This window comes from Natator depressus, chromosome 10 (assembly GCF_965152275.1).
Source record: "Natator depressus isolate rNatDep1 chromosome 10, rNatDep2.hap1, whole genome shotgun sequence".
NCBI lineage: Eukaryota > Metazoa > Chordata > Testudines > Cheloniidae > Natator > Natator depressus.
The window spans coordinates 11550386-11574870 of record NC_134243.1 but is presented as its reverse complement, the minus strand read 5'-3'; the positions used below and the strand labels follow the sequence as shown (position 1 = coordinate 11574870).

Genomic DNA, 24485 nt, shown 5'->3' with positions numbered 1-24485 from the left:
GAGTGCTCCTACAGGAGTTGGTTCATTCTCAACCTGTGGGAGCTGCCTGCAGGGCTAGGTTCATGAAACTGCTCAGGAATTAAACCCTGGAGAATTCACCAGGGCTGCTTGAAAGACATTATGTCCAAAGACAAAACTGTGAATTTTGGAAACTTTACAAACATAGGAATTACCAGATTGGTTCAGACCCAAGATCAATCTAGTCCAGTTTCCAACAATGGTCAATACCAGCACTTTCAGAGGAAGACTCAAGAAAGCTCGCATTAGGCAGATGTGGGATAATCTCCCTCCTGCATCAGGTCTCCAAATCCCTAGTAGTTAGAGATTGGTTTAAGCCAGGCGTTCTCAAACTTCATTGTACCACAACACCCTTCTGATAACAAAAATTATTACACAACCGCAGCCAGGGGGACTGAATTGAAGCCTGAGCTTGCCCAGGCCCCGCCACCCCAGGTGGGGGACAAAGCTGAAGCTTGAGCCCCACTGTCCTGGGCGGGGGGTCTGTAGCCTGAGCCCCGCCACCCAAGGCAGTGTGGGGCTCAAGCTTCGATCCCAGGCCCCAGCAAGTCTAATGCCACTCGTGGCGACCCCGTTAAAACGGGGTTGTGATCCATTTTGGAGTCCCAACCCACAGTTCGTGAACTGCTGCTTTAAACCATGAAGGATTCGGTTTAATATTCCTTCTAAAATTTATGTTAACATGATCTGTTGTAACACTGGATGTTATTGATATCCATAGAAATGTTCAATCTCTTTCTGAATCTCGTTAAATTCTTTGCCTCAACAACATCCTGTGGCAATGAGTTCCACAGTTTCAGCATATGTTGTGTGAAAAAAAATTTCCTTTCATCAGTTTTGAATTTGCCATCTTTTAATTTAATGGAATGTCCCATTGTTTGTGTTATGAGAAGACAGAAAAGAAGCTCCCCATCTACCTTCTCTAGATTATTCATTATTATATAGACTTTCATCATGTCCCCTTGTATTCATCATCACCTTTCTAAGGAAAACAATCCCATTCTTTTCAATCTCTCTTCATATGACATTTTCTTCAGGTCCCTAATCAGTTTCATCAGCTTTTGCTGAACCCCCTCTAATTCTGCAATAGCCTCGCAGAGATGGGGTAACCAGTACTGCACACAGTATTCCAGATGAGCAGACCTTAGATCTGTGTCATGTGGCAACAATGAACTGCTGTGAAACATTCAGGCTGTCTTTCACATCATAAAGAAGTGAAAAGGGAACAAATCTATTTTTCCCTGTACAAATTATCTTACAAGCATGGTTTCCATTTACTGAGTTATTTGTGGAACATCATTCTTTAAAGGCCATCAAGCTGGCTTGATCACAAACTTTATTTTTGTATAGCTTATTAAGAGATCACCTCACCAGCCCTGAGCTCTATTTTCCTTCAGTGGACAGGGAAGGATTCAGATACTGCATTGGTTTAAGGATCATTTTTACCCTGGAGAATCTCTCTCTTAGCCATGAAAATTACTGTAACAAATGAAGTGAACATGGGTTCTTTGGCAGTTGAATATCCTTGGTGGTTTCTTAGATAACGTTACTATTCTAATCTCAAGTATAGTTTACTTAGAGCCATTTCCACCCATTCACTGATGCCTAAAACGAAATTGACAGTCTTATGCCTCAGCAGTTCAGTCCACGAGTGAATGGTTTATAATTTTGTGTATGTTTGCACAATGCCTGTCAAACAAACAAGGCATTAACCCTGGATGAATGACACTAACTTTGTTTTTGCTATCTAATTAAAAATAAACTTTAAAGTGAGGTGGAATATAAGATCCCATTCATGCACTGATCCCGATACCACATGAAATCAGTTGCAGGATTAGGGCCTAAAAGTATTACAGCCCACATTTCCAAAGAAAATGCCTGATGTAAATTCTCTGTGCCCAGGTGCGTGGGTGGAATCCAATGTTAAATCACACAGACAGACACTTATGCATTTACCCACTTTGCATGTGCAACTACGGATTGTGGACACAAATCAGGAGGGTCTTTTGGGTATTTGCCCCCTAGATATTTACTATTTTCAATTCTTTTTTCGTCTGCATAGCTCAGAAAAAATTGCTTTTCTCCAGCAAGTGAAATTGTGCAAGTAATTAGCCTGGGATGTTTACTGGATACTTTTGGAATTTTAGGCACAGGGAGGGGAATAGAAAACCCTGCCAAGCTCTTGAAGTTCCCAGACCAGCTACTGGGGATTTGCCCTACATCTTTGTTATCTAGTTACTAGTTATCTAGTTCTTACTTATCTAGTTATGATTTTACTACAGATTAGCAACCAAATGCTGTAACTATTTTTTTTTTAGATCAGGTGGTTGATGATCTGCACTGTAAACACTTAATTAGGTATTTATCTGAGAGACGGCAAAAGCTTCTCAGGAGGATATGGTGCATGGTTTCCCCTCTCCCCTTAAGTATGTATCCACCTCTTATGAGCTGTTCCAGCAGAGTGGAAGGAATATACTTTTTCCACCATAATTATGTATTTATGTGAGTGAGGAAAATTGGACCCAAGGGAATCGGGAGGAATGAAACCTGTTTTCTAACCTGCCATGAAAAATTTTTCTTTTGGTTCCTCCCCTTTTTTTCCTAATAAAAGTCACAAAAGGAGCAAGTTTCTGGCCTTGAGTAGAGCTGATACTTCCACTCATCCCTACACAGGAAAGGTTTGGGGGGATTTACCTCATGCAATTTTGATCCCAGTGAACTTAATTTGTTTCTTTTATGGTTCCCTTGTCAGTTGGGAATATTCCAATTCCCACCCTCTTGCCTAACAATAAAAGTGGAAGGGGCCAATTCTCCTCTTATTCACAGTCGGGGGTTTCTTCTGCCATAATTGCTAGTTACCCATGTGACCTCAACTGGTGATCAGATGAGTTGTAGGGCTTCAGTGTGACTAAATTAGGCCCCGAAGCATCTCAGACTTGATATTAAGCATGTATGTGGGGTTTTTTTTCACATATTGCCATAATGCAACACTCCTGTGATGATTCATAAATACTAGTGATTGACATTATAGAAGATCCTCAAATAGATAGCTGGGAGAACCACTGGCGTTTCTTGATTGCAGCTTCCACTTGGTTTCCGTTACAGACCCAATTAAGGAGGTAAAGATTTTCTCCCCGTCTTTATTTTGTAATAGATGGTGGTTCTGATGGATCCAGATGAAATCTTACAAGCCAATTGATCCCGAGAGAAGACATTTATATTTGATATGGTTTTGGATCACAAAGCAACCCAGGTTCCCTCCCTTTCCAAAAGGTTTGTGGTGTGGTTTACAATTGGAAATCTTTCCTTTCCATGGATATTTGGTTTGACCCTGTGAGTTAATGTGCATCCCAGAATCTAAGTGGTGTTCAGTGAAAAGGCAGTAGCGCTAAGTAGAAGCAGGCAGTAAAGGCTCTCTTCTCTTTATTGTGATCTGCAGTATACAACTTGCTCTCTCTCTCTCCCTCCCTAGGGACAGCATCACCCAGCTCTGCAATATGAGTAAGCAGAGTTCTGGAGCTGAGAGCCAGAACTCCTGGGGCCTCTGGTGAATGAGGTCATAGTTAATTTGTTTGGGTCCTTCTATTGTGTGTGCTCCTCTCGTCTTTCTCTGTTGTTGTTTTATGGACAAGCCTCTGTAAAAGGAGGCATGTTCCTGAGCCCTAGTCCAATTAGGCAGGACTGATGCACACAGTCCTGTGTGCTGCGATAGAAGGGGTGAGATGATCTGAGAAACTGACTAATGTATGAAATAATTGACTCTAGGGAAGTTACTTGTGCTGCCTATCTGCAAATGTCTAACAGGTCTATCACAGTGATATCAAGACATCACAATTTATTTATCTAAGGATTTACTGTAGAGCCTGTCGTCATCGTAATATCTTCTAAGCAACCAACAAGTATTTAATCTCCACAATATGTGGTCCAGAATTGACTGCATAGTGGAGGTTCCAGGGAGTCTTCTAGAGAACTTCTTTATTCCCTCCCATGTCCGTGTATCCCTGACACATTATATGCCTTGGAAGGCTTGTTAACTAGGTGGGCATCACAGCATGTTCTGAAGATGGCCAGGGTCTGACTTACTGGTCCCTCTTCCGGTAGCTCATTCCAGACTTACACCTCCTTGAGAATACTGCTTGGGCACGCAGAGGTGACATGCCTGGTGCAGTTTATCACGGGTCTATGTCTGCAACACCTGTCCTCCCATCTCCCCGGGACTTATTTGAACATTCCAAACCCGTTGGCCGCGTCACACAGACACTCTGGGGAAGATCCACAGCTGGTGTAAATAGTCATGGCTCTCTTGGAGGCAATGGAGCTATGACCTTCATTCCTTTTAGAACAACCTGCCAGACAAGGTTCCCTAAGGGCTCCCCCTGCATGTGGAATGATACCTTTGTCTGACGTCCAGCATGGACAAGATTCAGCCCGCAGCTTTAAAATAAAAATGTCGCTGCATTAAATTCCAATAACTCACAGTCCCATGGGGAGAGAAATAGGAGAATGGGAGCTTTATACCATTGGGAAGGGGAAATTCCAGCTTTCCAGTAGGTTACAGCCCCTTCTAGCCCTCGAAGGGCCTGAGGTTCTGGACTTTAGAACAGTGATATTTATGTAAAGCAAATCTATATTAGGTCATTTTTTTGAAGATTTTACATTTATGAATTTTAATTTTTCTCTCCCTCGGAGCCCGGCACAGCCAATTCCTTCTAAGGTGCCTGGCTTTACAGTTAGAGGGATACAAAAGAGTTCCAATGCATTTTTATAAAGAATTTTCCCTTAACATATTTAACATATAGCTAATGATGTGTCACGTTGTATTTGGCATCTATGCTATGGTGTGATATGAAGACTTTATCAGCACTTGTTCGGGATGGTCTGTATTACACACATGGTCTCGGTTCTTGTGAGTAATGCAGTCATCTCAGATGAGTGGCGACAGACCCTTTATACTTCCCTGCAGAGTATTCCCTTATATCAGCGGTTCTCAAACTTTAGCAACTCAAGGACCCCTATTTTGATTTAAAATTTTTGCGGCCCCCCCGCTCAGCCCCAGGGCCCGCCCCCACTCCACTCCTTCCCTCAAGCCCCCTCTCCTGCCTCTCCTCTTCCATCCTCTTTCCCCCCGCTCCCCTGAGTGCGTCACTCCTCCCCCTCCCTCCCAGCGCCTCCTGCACGCCCCTGAACATGTTCCCCAGCATGCAGGAGGCACTGGGAGGGAGAGGGAGGAGTTCAGGGAGGGAAGGGGAGGAGTTGATCAGAAGGGCCGGCGGTTCTCCTGGTGTTACCCTTGCGGACCCCCATTTGAGAAACGCTGCCTTATATGATGATATAATTAGTATATTGTATATTTATGAAAATATATTGTGTGTATGTGTGAGAGAGAGAATGCAGTGTGTGTGTGTCCTCATCTATTCTCTCTGTCGTATGTGACTTCCATATCTGTGGTTATATTCTAATAAAGTATCTTTTGTAAAAAGTGTCGGTGGTGGACTGAGGACTGTAGTAGAACTGAACGCTGCCACTTCTCGTGTGTTCTGAATGCTAAGAAATAAAGCAGGGTTACGCTGCAACCTTCCAGCAAGAGTATTTGTGTTTTTATCTAACTTTTCTGTGTGTATGCTGAAAACATAACAGTCCGCTGGAGCATGGTTGGCACTAGCGAGGACGTGATCACAAATAGTATTTTCATCTTTGTTCCACTGATGCAAAGACTCTAGCTGAAACGTTCCCAATTCAAAATCTAAGAAAATAATCAAACTTTATTTTTGGACCCTGACACACCGCACGCATCTTTAGATACTTCAGCAAGATGTTAGCCGTTTTGATGATTTGGCAAAATTATTTTGTTCTGTGGAGCCAGAAATGATTTTGGAGCCCACAGAATTTGTAAAGAGAAAATGAAATGTGCTGAGTGAACCGTAGGGAACGAGAGAGGAATGTTGTGGTAAGTTTAGACATGGGGTACTTGTGTTAGCTGGAAAATATTGTTATGCCTGACCTAAGACCTACGCTCTTTCTGACTGACTAGGAGGAGGTGTACGTGTCCACGACCAAAAACTTGGTAGAAGGAGTCATTTCTGGATACAACACAACCATTTTTGCATATGGCCCAACAGGTAACATAAATAGTATACCACAGAGGGAGCAATAGCGGCATGGACTGGATTTGGAGCCGGGATAGGGCAGCGATAAGTATAGGGACTTGATCTGAAGTAACAAGGCCAATTAGTTGATCACGTCAGAACAGAGCAGTAAAAATACCATTCTGGCTGCGAGATGTGAATCTTTATTTTAAAAGTTAAAGGGACAGCAGAGCTGTAGTAACTTTGAAAATAGATTTAACATTGGAGAGAAATCTTTTTTTTTAAAAAAGGGTGTGTGTTGTGGGGGGGGGGGAAGGAGGGCTTCTCTATCCAAAGCTGAGTCTGTGTGATGATCACACAGGAGGGCAGATCCGGCTGCTGATAAACTGTCGTGGATTATATTAGAAGATAATTTTTCTCTGGAAGTTGATCTGTGCTGCTCTTCCCTGTATCTTTCACAGGAGCAGGGAAAACCTACACTGTGCTAGGGATAGACTGTGATCCTGGGATCTACATCCGCACCCTAAATGACCTCTTTAAAGCCATTGAGGCAAACAGTGACAACATGGATTACACTGTCTCCATGTCGTACCTAGTGGTGAGGTGTCTTTGTTTTGTCATCTGGACCAATTCTGTGTAGAAGATGCTTTAAAAGAATAGCTTAGAGACACTCCTGCTGGGAGAAGCTATAAATCTAGGAGCCGGGGCTCCTGCATTCATTCCCCTATGGTGACTCCTACCTTGGGTCTAGAATTCTTGTTTCTTTTTTTTAATTATTATTATTCTAATGCATAACACGCTGGCTAAATGTGACACTTCTCCCTAGAGAGGTTGGCTCACGTAGAGGATAAGAACCTACTACTTTTACCGGCTAATAATTATGCCTCTGGTTTAAGTGGTAAAAGCCTGCGCTGGTGCTGATAATCCCAGGCTCATTCCCGACTGGCGACTCACGGTGGGGGCAGTGACAAATGCATTGCACTCACCCTGTGTATAAATTTAAGATACATAAAGGAGTTGATAAATGGCTTTTTGCCTCATACTCCCTGTAACAAAAGTGTAAAGCAAAAGTGGTATATCTGCTATTATTTCTGTGACAGCTCTCACTGGTAACAGGCATTTGAGTGGTTTCCTCAGTCATCCATTCATGTTATCTCTGTTATCTCCTGTGTCAGCCATGCACTGGAGTGGGGCTCAGCCTCGCCTCGCCTCGCCTCGCCTCGCCAGGGAAATACAAAAAGTACCAAGCCAATGTAATGCACAATATATTTTAATCCTTATTATTGACCTAAGGACAAAGCAGTGCAAACATACAAACGTCCTTTGCCTTTCTCTTCCTCCTTCAGATTTATAACGAAGTGATCCGTGACCTCCTGAATCCATCCACTGGATTCCTAGACCTCAGAGAGGATGCTAGGGGTAGCATCCAGATAGCAGGAATTACTGAAGTCTCCACTACAAATGCACAGGAGGTAAATCTGAAAGAAATTCCAGGGGAGGGAGATGTTCAATGCACTAGAATAATGATATTTTAAGAGGTTGTCATATCTACATATTGGCATAGCCTTCCTTGGTGTAAGACATCTCACGTAACAGGATCCTATGGGGACTTACTTAATGAAGTGAGTTGCTCAGAAAGGACTAATCAGGCAGGCACAAGAATAGTAGAAACCAGGATGAAATCTGTAGCTAAGCAGTAAAGATCAGCTATATGGGTCAGTAATAGGCTACGGGTATGTTTACACAGCAAAGAAAAACCCACGTCTGGCCCATGCCAGCCGATTCGGGCTGCAGGGCTCGGGCTGTGGGGCTGTTCCATTGCTGTGTAGACTTCTGAGCTCTGGGACTCTCTCACCTCGCAGGGTCCTGGAGCCCAGGCTCCAGCCTGAGCATGGAAGTCTACATGGGAATAAAACAGCCCCAACAGCCCAAGCCCCACAAGCCTGAGTCAGCTAGCACGGCCCAGCCGTGGGTGTTTCGTTGCTGTGTAGACATACCCTAAGTGACTGCCAGTTTTCTGGAAGGATAGGAATGCCAGGACCTGTGTTCACAAGCCCTGTTAAACAAAATTATTTGTAGGTAGAGAGGAGATAACTGAAACGTGCTTTTGTAATTCACTGATATGTACTGTGAGGTAAGTTATGCTAGGACTTTAACCTGACCTTTGATCTGCAGTTTTTCTAAGGTTATGCCATGCTACCAGGGTAGGGAGCATCATGTTATTGTATTCTATTATGTCATGCAGTGTTGTTTTGTGTTCAACGTGAGATAACATGCCAAGGCACAGTGCATCCCAGGAGAACGTACTTCAGCCCATTGTAAAGCCTCCTAAAGTGAAACCCCAATAACTATACAATTCTTAGTCAATGAGCCAGGTCATGGTCCCAGTGAGGTCAAAGGCAAAACTCCCATCAACTTCAGTGAGACCCAAACTTGGTCCAATGCTGGCAAACACGCGGGATGGTTTATTTTGTTTACTTACTCATTGTAACCCCTCTCGGGTACTGTCACTGAAGGAGAGAGTTGTACTATTACCTGAGCAGGTCTTTAAACTTCTGCATATTTTTCTGCATTGTTTAGATCACGCCGCTGTTAACAAAAGGAAACAAAGAATGCACTCAGGAGCCCACCGCTGCCAGCAAGACATCTTCCCGCTCACATGCAGTCCTCCAGGTCACACTGAAACAGAAGTGTCGGGCAAAGAATATTAAAGAGGACGTGCGAGTGGGGAAGCTTTTCATGGTTGACTTGGCTGGTTCTGAGAGAGCACCCCAAGTACAACTTGTAGTTCTTCAGCCTTAGTTCTTTGGCATGTCATGAAATGAGTAGATATGAAAAAGCTCACACTGTGTGTGTGTGTGTGTGTGTGTGTGCACACATGCGTGTGTATTTTACTTTCCTGGAAAACATGACTGCATGAGTATTTGACATTTTAAAACCATTGTGACTACAACATTTCAATTCAGGTGATGTATTTTTTTAGTGCAGGTATTAACTAAATGCATTTAAACTTTGTCCTTTGTGTGTTGTTGACGTGTAGGCCTGTACAAAGACAGCTGTGAATATTTTTTCATAGACTGCATAGAGGAAATACAGATAGGAAATGCAGGAGATCAGAGCCAGAATGTTTCATCTTAGTGCATGATTCACTGCAAAATGTGAGAATTTGAAAATGATACCTAAAAAAAGTGGCAGCTATTTAGAAAGAGGAGGAATGGTAGATTGGTGTCATTGATGAAGAGAGTATGGATAAGTAGGTAGCTGGAAGGACAAAAAGGGATGGAAGCCAGAATAAATAGAACCTACGTGGAACACTGGATTGTAGGAAGGAAGAGAAGATAGAAAAGAGGATAGAAGACAATGAATTATTGGAAGGATAGACATGTTGAATACTGCATAGGTGGACAGGTGCTAGAAGACAGGATGGATGTGCAAGACTGGTATGCAGTCCGTCTGAAAGACGGATGGACTCTTAGGCAAAGGACTCAGAATGGTAGATGGACATCAAAAGGAAAGTGAAAATGTATTGATTCAATATGGAACTGGGTGGGAAAGAGGTGGACAAGCAGGCAGGAGAATTGAAGGCTTTGATCGCCACTTCTTGGTACTATTCATTACCACTTGATGGGGATAAGTGATATTTAGATGGATGGAAGGAGATACTGAAGGAGAGGTGGCCAGATCTTTGGTTAGAGCAAAGCACTGACACTTTTGCAGTACTAAAGGCCACCATGACAATTTGCCAAGAGCCCAAGGACTGCACTAAACATGCATGTAAATGTACATGAAATTTTAAAATAGAAAACAACTAGACATATAACAAGCTGTGCAATTGGCAGGATGTACAAAACACTACACACCATGGCATTTGCCTGTAATTTCCTGAAAGATGAATATAAATCTGTTGCTATTTGAATTAATCAGCAGTAAAAATCTACAAACGGTTAGCTTTGTCCTCACCCTGAAAATGTGTGATGAGGCTGGTGATGGTCCTTGGCTTAAGACTCCAGGGACTAAATGCAGCATCCAGGTCATGGCTTGGACTCCTCTTGGTTGAAGGGAAAATTTACAAATCAGTGGGAGGGTCAATGACAAGAAGGGTGGGATAAGCAGATGGCTGGATGCCATCAAGGCACTATATTTGATTGGACTCAGGAGACCTGGGTTCTATTCTTGGCTCACCCACCGGCCTGCTGGTGACCTTGGACAAGTCACTTCACCTCTCTGTGCCTTAATTTCCCCATCTGTAAAATGGGTAGCATGATGTTGACCTCTTTTGTGAAGCGCTTTGAGACCTACTGATTACAAATGCTGTACAAGTTAGACATTATTATTATATATCAACAGAGATACACAGAAATGATTGGCAGCTGAGGAGACCAGTATTGGACTGAATGGATGGAAAGATGTTTCCACAGAAAGATGTTAGATCTTCTATGTTTGCAACCCCAATTGCAGAAAACAAGTCATGGGAGGGTGATTTTTAGTTTACTGCAAAACATCTAATGGAGGCCGTGGGCCAGATTCAGTTCTGTTGTGAGATTTCAATGGACTCTGTACCCACTTATGTCAGAGCTGACTGGTCCTGGTTTCCACATAGATTTGTGAGTGAAGCTGATGCTTTGAAATGCAGATCCTGATGTTAATGTTGCATGGGTGAATTCATTCCCACAGTACAACTCTGTCTTTCTGAAGTGACTTCTCTCCCTCTCCAAGCAAACTCAGAACCGAGGCAAGAGAATGAAGGAGGGAGCCCATATCAACCGCTCGCTGCTAGTTCTGGGGAACTGCATCAGTGCCTTGAGTGAGAAGGGAGGAAGTCGGGCCCAGTATGTCAATGTTCGAGACCCAAACTCACACGCTTCTTAAAGGTACTGTTTGCAACTGGTTAGGAAGGTAATCGGTTGCTGGCTTGTATTGGTGCACAAGTCAGGTGGCACTTGAGAGCTGATCCTCATGTCCTGACCCCTTTATCCTTCCTAAGTTTAGGAAATCAGTCCAGGATCTTGTGTGGGATTTCAGATCCACCCAGTAATTTATTGTGACCACATTACCACAAAAAGAAAGGGTCAAGGTTTGGACGTCCCGGACTGTGCTAGTGCGCCGTTACTGGTAACGGTGAACTTCAAAGGTGACTTGAGTAACCATGGCCATTTGGTGTATTTGTTTATGGATCCTAGGGTGCTTTCATTGCTTTGGGCATGAATCTCAGCCCAAGTACTTGGTGTTGATCCTACTGCTACAGCTGGTTGAAAAATATATTTAAACACACACACAATATTGGAAAAAAAAAAAAAACATTTAAAATAATGTGAAACGCTTTTGGTATTTTGATGGAAACAGATTTTCCAGCAAACATTCCCAGTTAGTCCAAAAAAAGCTGTTTGCTGAAAATGTTTTGACCAGCTTTTCCTATAGCCCTTAGTTGATATCCTCCATTGGAATCTAAATGAGCATCTTAATTAGTGTTTCTTTACGGTCTGTATGTTTTCACTTAGTGTGTCTTTCCTGTTTCTTCCAAACACGCCTGGCCTCTGTTCTTTTAAAGCTAAACAGTGGAAATGTTGCATTCCTTTAGGACTCATTGGGGGGAACAGCAGGACAGTTATGATTGCCCACATCAGTCCTGCCAGCATCTACTTTGAAGAATCTCGAACAACCTTGATCTATGCTTATCGAGCAAAAAACATCAAGACTAATCTGTTAGCCGATGGCCAAGGATGTTTGGTGAGGTGCCAGCTATGCCCGTTTATACCATCCGTGACTTTAACCGCTAGGACGCACTGTCCCTTCGCGGCGGGCAGCCCGGGCTAGGCTGACGGATGCCCCAAGGTCCTAACCACCTGTGACTTTAACTGCTAGAGCTCAGAGCTCCTTCGCAGCGGGCAGTCAACACTGACTGACAGGTGCCCCAATGGCAGCACTAAGAGCCTCTCCACACCCGTGACTTTAACTGCTAGAGCTCAGAGCTCCTTCGCAGCGGGCAGTCAGGATTGACTGACAGGCGCCCCAAGAGTTTGCCCCGTGGAGGCGGCACAACTCAACGCTAGGCTCTTAGTACTCTCACCTAATGGCCAGGCTTTATAGCCAAAACGGCTGAGGTTCTTTAATTGTGTTGGCTGCTTTACAGTAAACCAGAGAAACAAGTCAGGCTTATGCATAAATGGTTACCAAAATTTATTAAACTAGATTCTAATCATGTGGTTACAAAATTGCTAGTGCCTACTTATTTAAATGTAGAGATGTTACACACACAAACAAGTTACAAAACTGAAGCTACAATCCCAAAGAAAGAAAACAAAGTATAGAGCTCTATTTCAAAATATGTGTACACTAAAGATAGGAGATCAGGTGTGGGTGCTTCTTACCCTCCTTGCATCTCTCGATTCCAGCGGTGCCAAGCCAGGATCGGTCACTCAATTCCGCGGAAAGACGAATAAGGGACAAGGCTTAGGGACCCTCTTAGCTGCAGAAGCCTTGGGAGGCTGTCACTTATCTGACCAGCAGATAGATAGTGAAAAGCACTCAAAAATCATGGTGCTGTAGGTCCCCTACTTATACCTCTGTACTCCTTTATTCTCTTTCTCCTTTCTTATGCCAAATTGGGGCTGGTCTGTCTGGGCGACGCCAGCTCTCACAAGAGTAGTTTACACTTGCAAGGGAGAGAAACAATAAGTTTCGACTACTGGACATTCCTTTTATTAGGGTAAATATTTTCCCACCTAGGATGTTGGTGTGTGTGCATCATGCTATTTAGTAGGGGCTAAGAGCCATGTCTGTCACAGCGCCTCTGCCTGCTGTGAGCCTAATCGTTGTATATGTTCCCAGAGGCACATTGTAGCAGCACACCTGTGCTTTTCACAGCTTCAAAGGCTGTGCTGGAATTCATGTTAAGTGCCCTGTTGTTTTGGCTTCCGTTTCCCAGCAATGCTGGTCTGAGGGCGGGGGGCTGTCTGTCTGGCTACATAGGGTAAGCAAGCAGGCAATCCAAGAGCTAAATTGTGTAGACTAAAAGCATGCCACGGGGAGGGGAAGGTATGCTGGGGGGAAAGGAGGATACAGCGCATGACAGGGGAGAGAGAGGGCAAGTGGCTTACACACCATGCATGTTGGAAGGTTTGATGGGAGAGAGAACAAAGGCCGCCTGGTTGAAGGTGAAGAACACAGAAGAAAGCAGTGGGGAGAAGGCCTAACAATAAGGCAGGGAGTTAGTAACATGGCGAAAGGATGGGGAAGCAGGTGTAATGGAAAGGGAGAGGATAACGTACGGGGTGTGATGGAAGTAAGACAGCAATGCGTATGGCAAGAAGCAGTGGGCAGATACCATACTGGCTGAGAGGACAGCAGAAAGAAGTGGGTAGAGGGCAATGAGCAAGCAGAAAGGAGTGAATGGAGACAGAGAAAATGGAAGGCTGATGGGTGTGGCAGAAGGAAAGGCCTGCGGGGTGAAGGTAGATCGACACTGATATACAAACAAGTATACCAGAGATTGAGGGTTCCTGAATCCCTTTCAGTGATCTAGGGCTCCTCTCCTAGGAAGGGATGTTTTATTTTACAGCCCTTGTGCTATGAAGTGACAGAGCAGGCTGTGGGATTAATGACCCTGTGTGTTCTCACCCACCAGGTAAAACGCAACCTGCTGAATGTCTCCTATCACACTGCACAGTACACCAGCATCATTTCACAGCTACGCAGGGAGATTGCGGGTCTGAAGGCAAAGACTGAAAATCAGGAAAAGGAGAAGAGTGCAATCGGCTCTGACCTCAGGGATGTACAAGGTAGAGCTGGGGGTAGATGCTGGTCTTGTCAAGGTTCCATTTCTGTCTATTGTGCCTCTTTGTAATCATCTTGTTTATTGGAATGATTATCGTACAGCCTCCATACTGTCCCTTTCATGTGTCCTTTAAAGGCTTTCCTGTAGACGGGCTCTAGCTTTTCCAGCTGCTGATCATATATTTGTAGCAAATCCTTTTTTTATACAGTTATGATAGTATGGGTTCATCAAACTCTCCCCTCTAGTCTCCCTTTATCACATCTGAGTTGTCTTTGTCTCCTTTACAGAGGCTTTTTCAAGTCTTTTCCCTTGTCCCATCTTTACATGTACAGAGCTGACACATGGTGCTTTTTAAAAAGGTGGAAGAGGCAGCAACGTCTAGTGGTCAGAGCAGAGAACTAGGAGTCAGGAAACCTGGATTCCATTCCAGTCTTTACTACTGACTTGCTGTGTGACTCTGGGCAGACACTTAGCCTCTCTGTGTCTCAATTTCCTCCACTGGAAAATGAGGTTTATCTGCTTTTGAAAAGGGCTTTGAGATCCTGTGATGACAATCTATATATAAGGGCAAATGATATCATGTCATTATTATTATTTTGCTGCCCATGCATCTCCAGGCTCTGATACTGTGTCAGGCCAGAGAGCTTTGTTTCAGTTCCTGGTGTACTTTGTTTCCAGAATAACTTTTCAATTGATCTCACCATGGGGAATGTTCCTTCCAATAACAGAAAATAGTAAAGTTGTCCGATAGACAAGCCCCCTCACCCCCAAAGGCTAGTAGATCTCAGCCACAAATACCCTGGCCCATTTTCAGAGAAAACAGCTCCCAGGTAACAAGGAAGGGGAAAGCAATGCAACAGATTCTGATTTTCCTTCCCTGAGAGTTAGGTAAGTGTCCCTGCAATGCAGGCTCCTTCTCACCACTCCCTTCCAAGCAGCACCGATGAAAACTATTTTGGGGCTAACTGGTCATGATACAATATAGCACTTAAGTACATGTTGAAAGTTAATAGTCCCACTGGCTTCAAAGTACTACACGACCACTGACCCAACGGATTGCCGAATAACAGAGGTTCGTATCTGGCATGTCTCATAACACATGGAATGGGTGATAGCCCCCAAAGGAATCTCTTCTGGGCCTTAGCGGTCCCAAGGGATTGCTCTGAGAAGCTGGCAGACTGGAAACAGAAGAGCTGTTGTTTTCTCCCCCTGGAGGCGTACAGCTGGCAAGAGATGAACAAATTACGGGAGCAGCTAATCGGGGCTTTCAAGGAGGAAATGGAGATGCGCCGCAGCCTCATGGAGCTGGAGAACACCAACACTGAGCTACACATTGATACCTCCAGGCATTTGCTAACGATTACCAAGTGAGTACGACCACTGCATAGCTGGGCACTTACTGATGAGCACAAAGTTAATTAATATGCGGCTCCCTGCCGTCACGATGAGAAACCCTAATGTAACATAACTGCAGCTCCCTGCCAAAGGCACTTAGGGTGTGTCTACATAGCAATCAGGAGGGGTGACTACAGTAGGTGCAGGCGTACCTGAGCTAGCTTTGATTGATCTAGCTTGCTAAAAATAGCAGTGCACTGTTGGCGATACAAGTTAGCCGCCTGAGTACAGTCCTGCCTGGGACCCTGAGGACATACTCAGGCAGGCAGCCTGTGCCCCCACCGATGCCACCACAGCTACATTGCTATTTTTAGTGAGCTAGCTCGATCAAAGCTAGCTCAGGGATGTCTACATGTGCTGCAATCCTGCCTCCCAATTGCAGTGTAGACGTAGCCTATGTTTTCAGTAAGAAATAGAGTGGTGCAGATCTGTTTTTTTTGGTTCACTACATGCCACACACCAGTCTCATACATATGCATACAGAACAGCTCACATAACTGTCCCTTTGGCAATTGGTCTAGCGGTTAGAGTAAGTGTGTGCACAAGAAAGATTGAACCAACAAGGAGAGAGCAACCTTCGAGCCTGATTATGCACGGACATGAGCATCTCTAGCAAAGTGCCCTCAATTCCTACTGCAGCACTGGGTTGTTACAGATGGAGCCCGTAAACGATGTCTCCTATCCAGCAAGAAGTCAGTTGTTCCCTGCATATCCTGCATGTATTCATTCCCCAGGGAGGGGAAGGGGTTCTGCAGGGCAAGAATTTGGTGGCTATCACTCTTTCAGGGCTCTGCAGGGGGAAGAGACTCCTTTAAAAATATCTAAATCTGTATCTGAGTTTGTTTGGAAATGAGACTTTTCTAAAAGGTAGAAAGGGATAAAACATCCACGGTAGTTCAACATGGTCTTGAGGCAGGAGAGTCTCAGACTGCTGGGCAGAATAACCTAATAGGGGCATAGTGATTTAATTGGGTGCTGCACTATGATAGGAAGAGGATTCTGCCATCTGGACACAAGCACTGGATCCCTCCTAGTGCTTCTGATGGGCGTGAGATAGCATGGTTGAGGTCAGGTTTCAACACGCTGCAGTTATCAGTTACAGTTGCAACATCAATACAGTATGTAGAAACTTAAGGTGGTGTCTTTCCTGAGGGACTGGATCTCCAGCATGGGAAGCTCTGTGGCTTTTAGCCCCCATTGCGAAATGTAAGCCAGGAGTTAAACTAGTTCTTCATTCATAGAGGCTGCATGTGGTCAAAAGTGTCATTGATACAAAGTAATACTACCTTGAGCAGGTAGGTCTGCCAGTTTTCTCCAGCATAAAATTTAGAGCCACAGCTGAGAGTGCAAATGGTAGATTTCTCCCCCTCCCCCCCGCCCCTACACACACCAAAAAAGCCTGTGCCCGATCACTCCCCTGGCCTTGAATTTTCATTGAAATCTGTTAACTCGTGATGGCAAACCTGGATTGTTGGCCTTAACATCTGCAACTCTGAGGTATCACGCCCGTGCTTCTGCTGTGTTCTCTCCGCCTTCCCATACTGCAGGGGTACACTTTCCCATTGTAAATAGAGCTAAACCAGTCCTTGCTATTGGACAAACTGAGTTGTGGTAAGTTCTGAGTACTGGTGCTTATTTGTTATCGGTCAGTCTGTTCAACACCTCTGTAAATTTTTATAGGACTATGTTTTTCTGAAGCTTACCTGAATTTTAATCTCCATTCGATGACGTATGTCCAGTAAATATCTCTCTACAGCTCCTGCTACAGCAGCTTGTAGTGATGGCAGAGGCAGTGCGCCCTTGCAGTTTAAACATCTCACTGGAGACTCTCTTTATATCCACCCTAGAAATTAGGATGATGTTTGCAGGCTGCTCTACGTTATGTTCTTGACCACGGTGCTGTCAGTATTAGTGTAGTTAGTTCAGCTGTTGCCATACAAGAAGAAATGGGGAAAGCACCAGAAGACTGGGCAAATATGGCATTGGGTCACTGGCTAACTAGTGTTTGACTGACTGTTGCTGGGCCCTTGGTGATTAATGGTTTTCACTCATGTATTTTTGCTGGCAGCTGGGAACGAGAGAAGACTCAACATGCTCGGAAGTGTTATAACAAGCTGGTGAATGGAAAGGAAGATGAAAACATGGAGGAGGCAGACAGAGAAGTAGAGGGGGCAGGTTCCCCGGAATCTCATGAAGTCACTGTAGCAAGAGAGGAGATCAACGTGCTGTTGGCAGAGCTGTGAAAAACAGCAACCTTAAAGGTGAGAGCAAGCATAAAGCACTTAGCTGACCTCTCCATAGCCTGGTCCCATGCCGCAGCTGGAGTACCAGGGTGGCTGTGATGTCAACAGCGTAGTGGGGCATCGCATGGAGGCAGAGCAAGCACTTTAGATACTGGAGGACCTGAAAGAGGAAATAGAAAATGCACATGAGCGGTCAACTCTGTGCAGAGGTCCCCTCGTACGCTTTGGCCACTCAGCAGATAACCCTAGTTCCGAAGGACATTGGGAGCCCTGTCTGCAGGTTGAAGCTGAGAGGTTGAGAATATGGTGTCAGTATACAGGCGGCTCTATAACACAGGCTTGTGTGACGCTGCTGCACTTACTATGATAAAACCAAGGGGAAGAGATTGTACCTGTATTTCCCTCTGGGATGCAGAGGGATATTTGTTATGAGTCATTGAGGAGTGTTGTTTTGGGCAATTACCACACCAGTATTTAAGATAGTCATGCAGAGATGTTTACAGGAACTTAGATATGGGTAACATGGATAGTGAGTGGATGTAGGGGCTAGGAATTCCTGAGCTCTAATCCTGGTTTTGTCACTGATTTCTTCTTACTTGGGCAAGTCACAAACTCTCTCTCCTTTTCCCCACCTTTAAAATGAGGATAATCATGTTTCTGTACCTCCTTCTGAGGGGTGCTAGGTGGATTCATTAGCCGGTGTTTGTATGGTACTCCAGTAATTCCTTACACTTAGACAGCATTTCACATTGGTAAATTCTTCAGGCCGGGGACTGTCTCCTCCTGTGTGTTTGGACACTACCTAGCCACATTGTGAGCAATACCAGAATGTGGATGATCGTCATCATCATTGCTAAACAAAATGTGCACATGTCCCATTTCCAGGAAGAGTGAAGTATAATCTCTTGCTGCAAATAGCTGGAACGGATCAGATACCAGAGCTATATCTTGAGCATTTAATAAATAAAAGTTAGCAAACCTCAGTGCAGACCCACGGTGCACGCAAACCCTTATCTTCCTTTTCAGTCAGAGCTGGAGCAGCGCTTAGCCAATGCCAAGAAAAAAGCCTCCCAGATGGAGAAGCTGTTACCCAAACAAATCACTAGTGAGGACCAGCGAGAGGTGCTGAGGCTTCTCTGCAAGGCTCATGAGCTGGAGGTGGGGAACACGGAGTTGCAGGCAAATGCCTTGTACAAGGAGAATCTGCTATGCCAGAAGGATTTTGTCATCCAGCAGCAGCATGGGCTGCTCTGCGAGGAAATCATTCAGCAGCAGCAAATGCTGATCAAAGGTAAAATGCCAGCACCACTCCTGCTCTGGAGTGAGAGCAGCTGATGACAAATGGGGAACATTAGAAATAATTCCATCTAGAGGTCTTCCTGCTTATGGGCCAAATTCTGCACTGTCCTCCCTTGGCTTTAACATAAGCTGTGGGTGCTCAGCACCTTTGAAAAATCAGGCCAGCTGCTCCTTCTGCCATGATCCCTAACTTTCTCCCTTCCCATTCCCACTCCAGGCCATGACATCCCTGTCCCAGAGACGCTGGGGATGCTGTATCAACTGCACTGCCGTGACCTAGAAGAGGGGACCCTGACTCACCTGCTCCTGCTTCAGTCTGTGATGTCCAGCACGCTGAGGGTAAGGCAGAGCTGAAATCAGCTCAGCTAATTCCATTCAGTGTCAGGCTTAAGTACTTTTCTGGATTGGAGCCTCGATATCCAATTGTATGCTGATTTGGGGGGGAGGGGTTTGGTAGGTCAGTCACCATTCAGCAGATGGTCCTCTTCAGCCCACCTCCTGAGGAATGGCTAGTGTTCAGGTGTGACTTAGTGGAGATACTCTTGCTATTTAGTGGATCTACACTCTTGTTTGTCTCAGACCTTAAGGCCTACGGCTTCTGGAGGTAGAGAGGAACCAAGGGACAGCTGGAAGGGGCAGGGTATTCCCCTCAGTCCCTATCATGTTGGGTTTGAGGGATATGTATGCCCCTCACTGACAGCTATGACTCGGAAGATTCTGTGGCCAGGCACTCAGTTCCTACAGCGGAGCTCTGTGGAAACAGTACAATTGGAGAGCCAGAATTACTGTGGGTAAACCTGCTTCCCCTGACAACCAAAGGTGTCCATCACCTCTAAGGGCATCCTGGTGGCCTAAACCACAGCCAGCATTCAAACCCTAGGAACTCGTGGTCAGAAGGAAAGGGGAATACGTTGCCAGTCTCTGCTCATTTTGCAGATTTTGTGAGTATTTCTTGTGAAAGTGATATTTTACTGGCAGCTTCTTAATGTCTTGTAATAACAGGTGGGACTCCCCAGTGGCAGCTCCTCACATTTATTATGACTCGTCTCCAATAAACCTGACACAGAATTGGTTTTCACTCTGAATAATAAACTTGCTGTCAGTCACGTTGATATACAGGAACCAAAATTATTCCAGACACTCTCTTTAATGTTATTGGGTGATGGCAGGTTGCGGCTTTGAATCCTGGAGAAGGAAACCACACAAGCTTCATCAGCCAGCTTCCCTGCATTTGATTAGGAGGCTTGCTCTGTTGCAAAGGCTCCAAGAGTAACTGGGCATGTGTAGGAAGCTGTGCTGTGCTGTAGATTGGTGCCTTTTGAGCCAAACAAAGCCCGTTAGGTTTGTGGGCTGGAGGGTTTACAGACGCAGATGAAGTGAGGAAATCCTCTTACGTGCCCCTTGCTTTCAGATTTTTCTCTTTGCTCCTTCTTCAGTGCCAGGCCAAAGCTATGTCTCAAACTGAAAACAAAATACTGGTTGTAATGAGGGATTCAAGAGAGAGGGCAGGTGGCTATTGCATTAGGAGATCTGTGTGTAAAGAAGCCGACTGAGTGAAAAGGGGTTTGTACTGAAAAAAATCTATGTTGTGTCTGCCTACAGTCCCACTAACCTCCCTTTTTTCTGTGGCCCCAGGGGGCTGTGCTCTGAATATAGCTCGGCAGCTGGACCTAAACAAAGAAGAGGCCAGAAAAGGGCTATCTGGCAACAGGAAGGGTCTTCCTTGTGGAGCAAAGTTTGAGCTTCCGTCCATTGTCTTGGAGTCAGACAGGTGAATGCATTTCCATCCGTTCTGTCCACGTGCCCATCATCAGCCCCATTCTCCCGGGCCTTGCAGCTTAGCAGTTAATTACAGAGTGCGACCTATGCTGCGATGGCTAGAGGTCTGTCGACCCTGTCATTTTATACTATGTAACTTGCCCATTGTCTTTTCTGAGTTGGATTGTGCGTGGCTGGTGTAGAGACTGGGGTTATATTTTCAATGTGGCCGAAGCACCAACTATCTGCTGTTATCGGTGGAGATATATTGTGCGGAGATCAAACCAATGACAGAATAAAACAGGAGTGAGAGGCAACTTGACAGACAGTACAAACAGCCAGCTGCTTGCATTGAGCTTTTTATGGGGGCTGGGCAGGGGAGAGGAAAAGGGAAACCAAGATGTTGTAGTAACATACTTACTAAGGTGAACATTGCCCAATGATGCAGAGCCCTGCAAAGTCTCTCCAACGTGAGTCCTAAGCCAGACTTGGTTCCTAGAGGACAGATCCCCAAATGAGTGACCATGTTAGAGGAACCCCCAGAAAAGGGAGCCAATAGGAAAGAAGTCCCTATTGAATTATGCAATTGCTAGGTAGCTCTGTGTTTTAGTAGGAATTTTCTTCAGGGAGTGGGTGGGGTGAGGGGGACTTTGGTTGTAAACCGATCAGTGTGAAAGAGTTGAACCAATATATATTAATGAAGCTCTTTTAAGTGGGTTCAGGGTCCCCTCAATGTTTCCCTGAGTTCTGAAATTCTCTTTCCACCCTGGATCTTCCCTCCCCACCCCTGCTTTTAAATCAGTCCTGGTTTCCCATACATTTTGGAGGAGTTAATCCAAACAGGTGTCTCCAAACACTCCAAGGGCTGACTGGCTTTCCCCTCTCCCTCTAACGGGCCAAGTGCCTGGCTCTTATACATGTAGTTCAATCTATTCACGCCTCCATGTGTGTGTTTTTCACAGTGACAGCTACAGATCATCCAAAACGACACCTACTAGGAAACTGGGGAATCCAGACACCCATCTCGGCCCTACTTTCTTTTGCTTGCCAAGAACCCCACTGCACCAGGTCAGCACTGGCAGGCACAGAGTTCAAGGTCTACCGCCACAGCGAGCACTTTCCTCTGGCAAGAGCAGGGTGCACGCAGCAGTTGGACCCATCGTGGCTGCAAGTCGTATGATGCAGTGAGGAGTCCGAGACTAGTTTTCTAGATGAGGAAGATAAATATCCGTGTGTAATACATTCCATTCCCAGAGGAATAAGGTACAGGCTGGGATCCAAGTGCCGTGGGTTCTACTCCCACCTCCTAATCTCTACAGGCCCCAGTTGTCTGTCTGTACAACAAGGATAGTAGTAATCCCTGCAACACAGGTGGGAAGGATAAATGAATGTTCATGAGATGCTCAGGTACTCCTGTGATGAGTCATATAAACACCTTGATGATAGATGCAACATAAATTATGGGACAAGGAAGTGATATGACAGATACCTTTAGATCAATAGCCAGTTCCCCTAGACCAATGTATTTTCTACTCGGCGCATCCAAGGCACAAAGTAATATTTGTACGCGTGTCTATCTGGAGGGAGGAAGATGATGAAGTGACTCTTGCCTGGGTGTCAAGCTTCTCTGACATTTGTGTTGATGTTGCAATACTCAGACCAGGAATGTTGCTTGTTTCCCACAAAAGCTGAAGCTGGATGGAGTTTGGTATTTTCTGGTGCCATATCATGTAATGAGGCCTTTGTAAAATTCTTTTAAGAATTTTAAGAATCTAATCACATATGATTCCTTTGGGGCTAATATGTGGACGCTTTGGGAGAGATTATGACATGGCCTAATGCCTGAGTACAGGACCAAGAGGCAGTTACTCTTGGTTCTTATCCCAAGGCTGACTCCTTTTGTAACCTTGGGTATTTCCCTTACTCTCTCTACCTCAGTTTCCCCATCTGCAAAAATGGATATACTAACATCTACCAACTTCTCTGGAGTGTGGTAGTGATTGATTAATGTTTCTAACATGGTTGGAAGATGAAAAACACCTTAAGTGTTAAGTAAAAAGCAAATCCTGAGTTGTCCGATTCCATGGCTTTGATTTTTAGCAGAAACCGACTGGCGTTCCTGTAGGAAAGATGGCCTCCAAGCTATGTTCCCCCACCTCCCTGGACTTAAATAGGAGAAAGTCAGCTGCAGAGATCACGCTTGCCCCACTGAGTCTGGAGGCCTTGACGGAGATTGCCGTTAGCACCAAAAGCATCTCTCGCATTGCAGCCAGTCGACGTTCCATAGCCCAACACAGAAACCATGGGAGTGAACTCACCTCGGGGCATTTTTTTGAGGAGGATATGTTGGAGCCGAAATATGTGCAGTCCAGCTTCACTCCAGAGCCTCATGTGAAAGATACTGTGAGTATCGAGAGCCTCCCAGCAGAGCCCCAGAGAAAGGAGCAGCTGCACTACGCAGCCAGGAGAGAACTGAAGAAGGATCAAGAACGAGAGAAATGAGCAAAGAGGAAAGTCAGGAAGAAAAGATCTCGCTCCCTTGAACCAACCTCCCAAAAGGTAGACACTTTGTATGTTTCCTTCAGGGGGGATGGGTAGATCAGCAGGTAGAGATCAGGTGGAGGACTTAGCTGAGGTGGTTTTGGAGGCAGTAGTGGGATGGGTGCAGCAGCCGACAGAGGTGGGGTGGGAAAACAGGCCGCAGACAGTAATGCCAGAGGTTAAGGCTATGTCCAGGGAAGGAGAGAACACTGAGTTATAACACAGATAATGTTTTGAATAACTCACACTGACATGTCACACATCCCCAACACCATTTCTACCCTTCCCTAAAGGGCAGCCTGAGCCAAAGAGACTGACAAGGGAGCGAGGGAACATGTTTTGGTGTAATGTGGCCCATGGTCAGAGAATAGAGCCTCCTGAATTGGGAGGTTTAAGTCAACAGAATCCTTGATGGTGTCTTTCAGCTCTGGAAAGCAAAGCATCGGACTCCCTCAAGCCACAATATGGACAATGTTTCTGAGGACAAGCTGCCCGAGCTAAACTCTTCCAGGCGTTGAAGATCATGAGCAACTTATCCCATGCCACTCCTGCTGCCACAAAGGTCAAATTCCCCATCAGTCACCATACAGGTAGGACCCAAGGTTTCCTATGTAAAAGGATAAATGGACACAAATCAGATATTAGGAATGGCAATATACAAAAACCTGTAGGAGAACACTTCAGTCTCCCTGGACATGCAATAGCATATGAAAGGCAGCCCATCCTGCAGAAAAAAAACTTCAGGACCGGACTTCAAAGAGAAACTGCTGAGCTTCAGTTCATTTGCAAATTTGACACCATCAGCTCAGGATTAAACAAAGACTGTGACTGGCTCGCCAATGACAAAAGCAGTTTCTCCTCCCTTGGTGTTCACACCTCAGCTGCTAGAAGCGGGCCTCATCCTCCCTGATTGAACTAACCTCGTTATCCCGAGCCTGATTCTTGCTTGCATCTTTATACCTGTCTCTGGAAATTTCCACTACATGCATCCGACGAAGTGAGTATTCACCCACGAAAGCTTATGCTCCAATACGTCTGTTAGTTTATAAGGTGCCACAGGACACTCTGCCACTTTTACAGATCCAGACTAACACGACTACCCCTCTGATACAAGGTTCCTGATGTGACTCCATATCTGTATGGCTGCAACATGTGGATTAGTCTTTGAGAAATAAGCCACAGCAGAGGTTTATGCCGAAAATGAACTTATCTAGGGAGCCTTATACTTACGCACAAAAGCAGTGTTTCAGGTAGACTTGATGGCTCCTGATGAGTAATAGGCTTTCAGAAGCGTTTCCTCTGGAAGTCACTGGCTCAAATCTGTCCCCATACTGCAGTGACCAAAAGTTATCATCTCACTGCTGTTCAGTG

At 45.1% G+C, this 24485-nt stretch overlaps 1 pseudogene; it reads left to right on the top strand.

Moving 5' to 3' along the window:
- LOC141994640 (kinesin-like protein KIF19) overlaps positions 1 to 24485 on the top strand; it is a 31019-nt pseudogene that overhangs the window by 4634 nt on the left and 1900 nt on the right.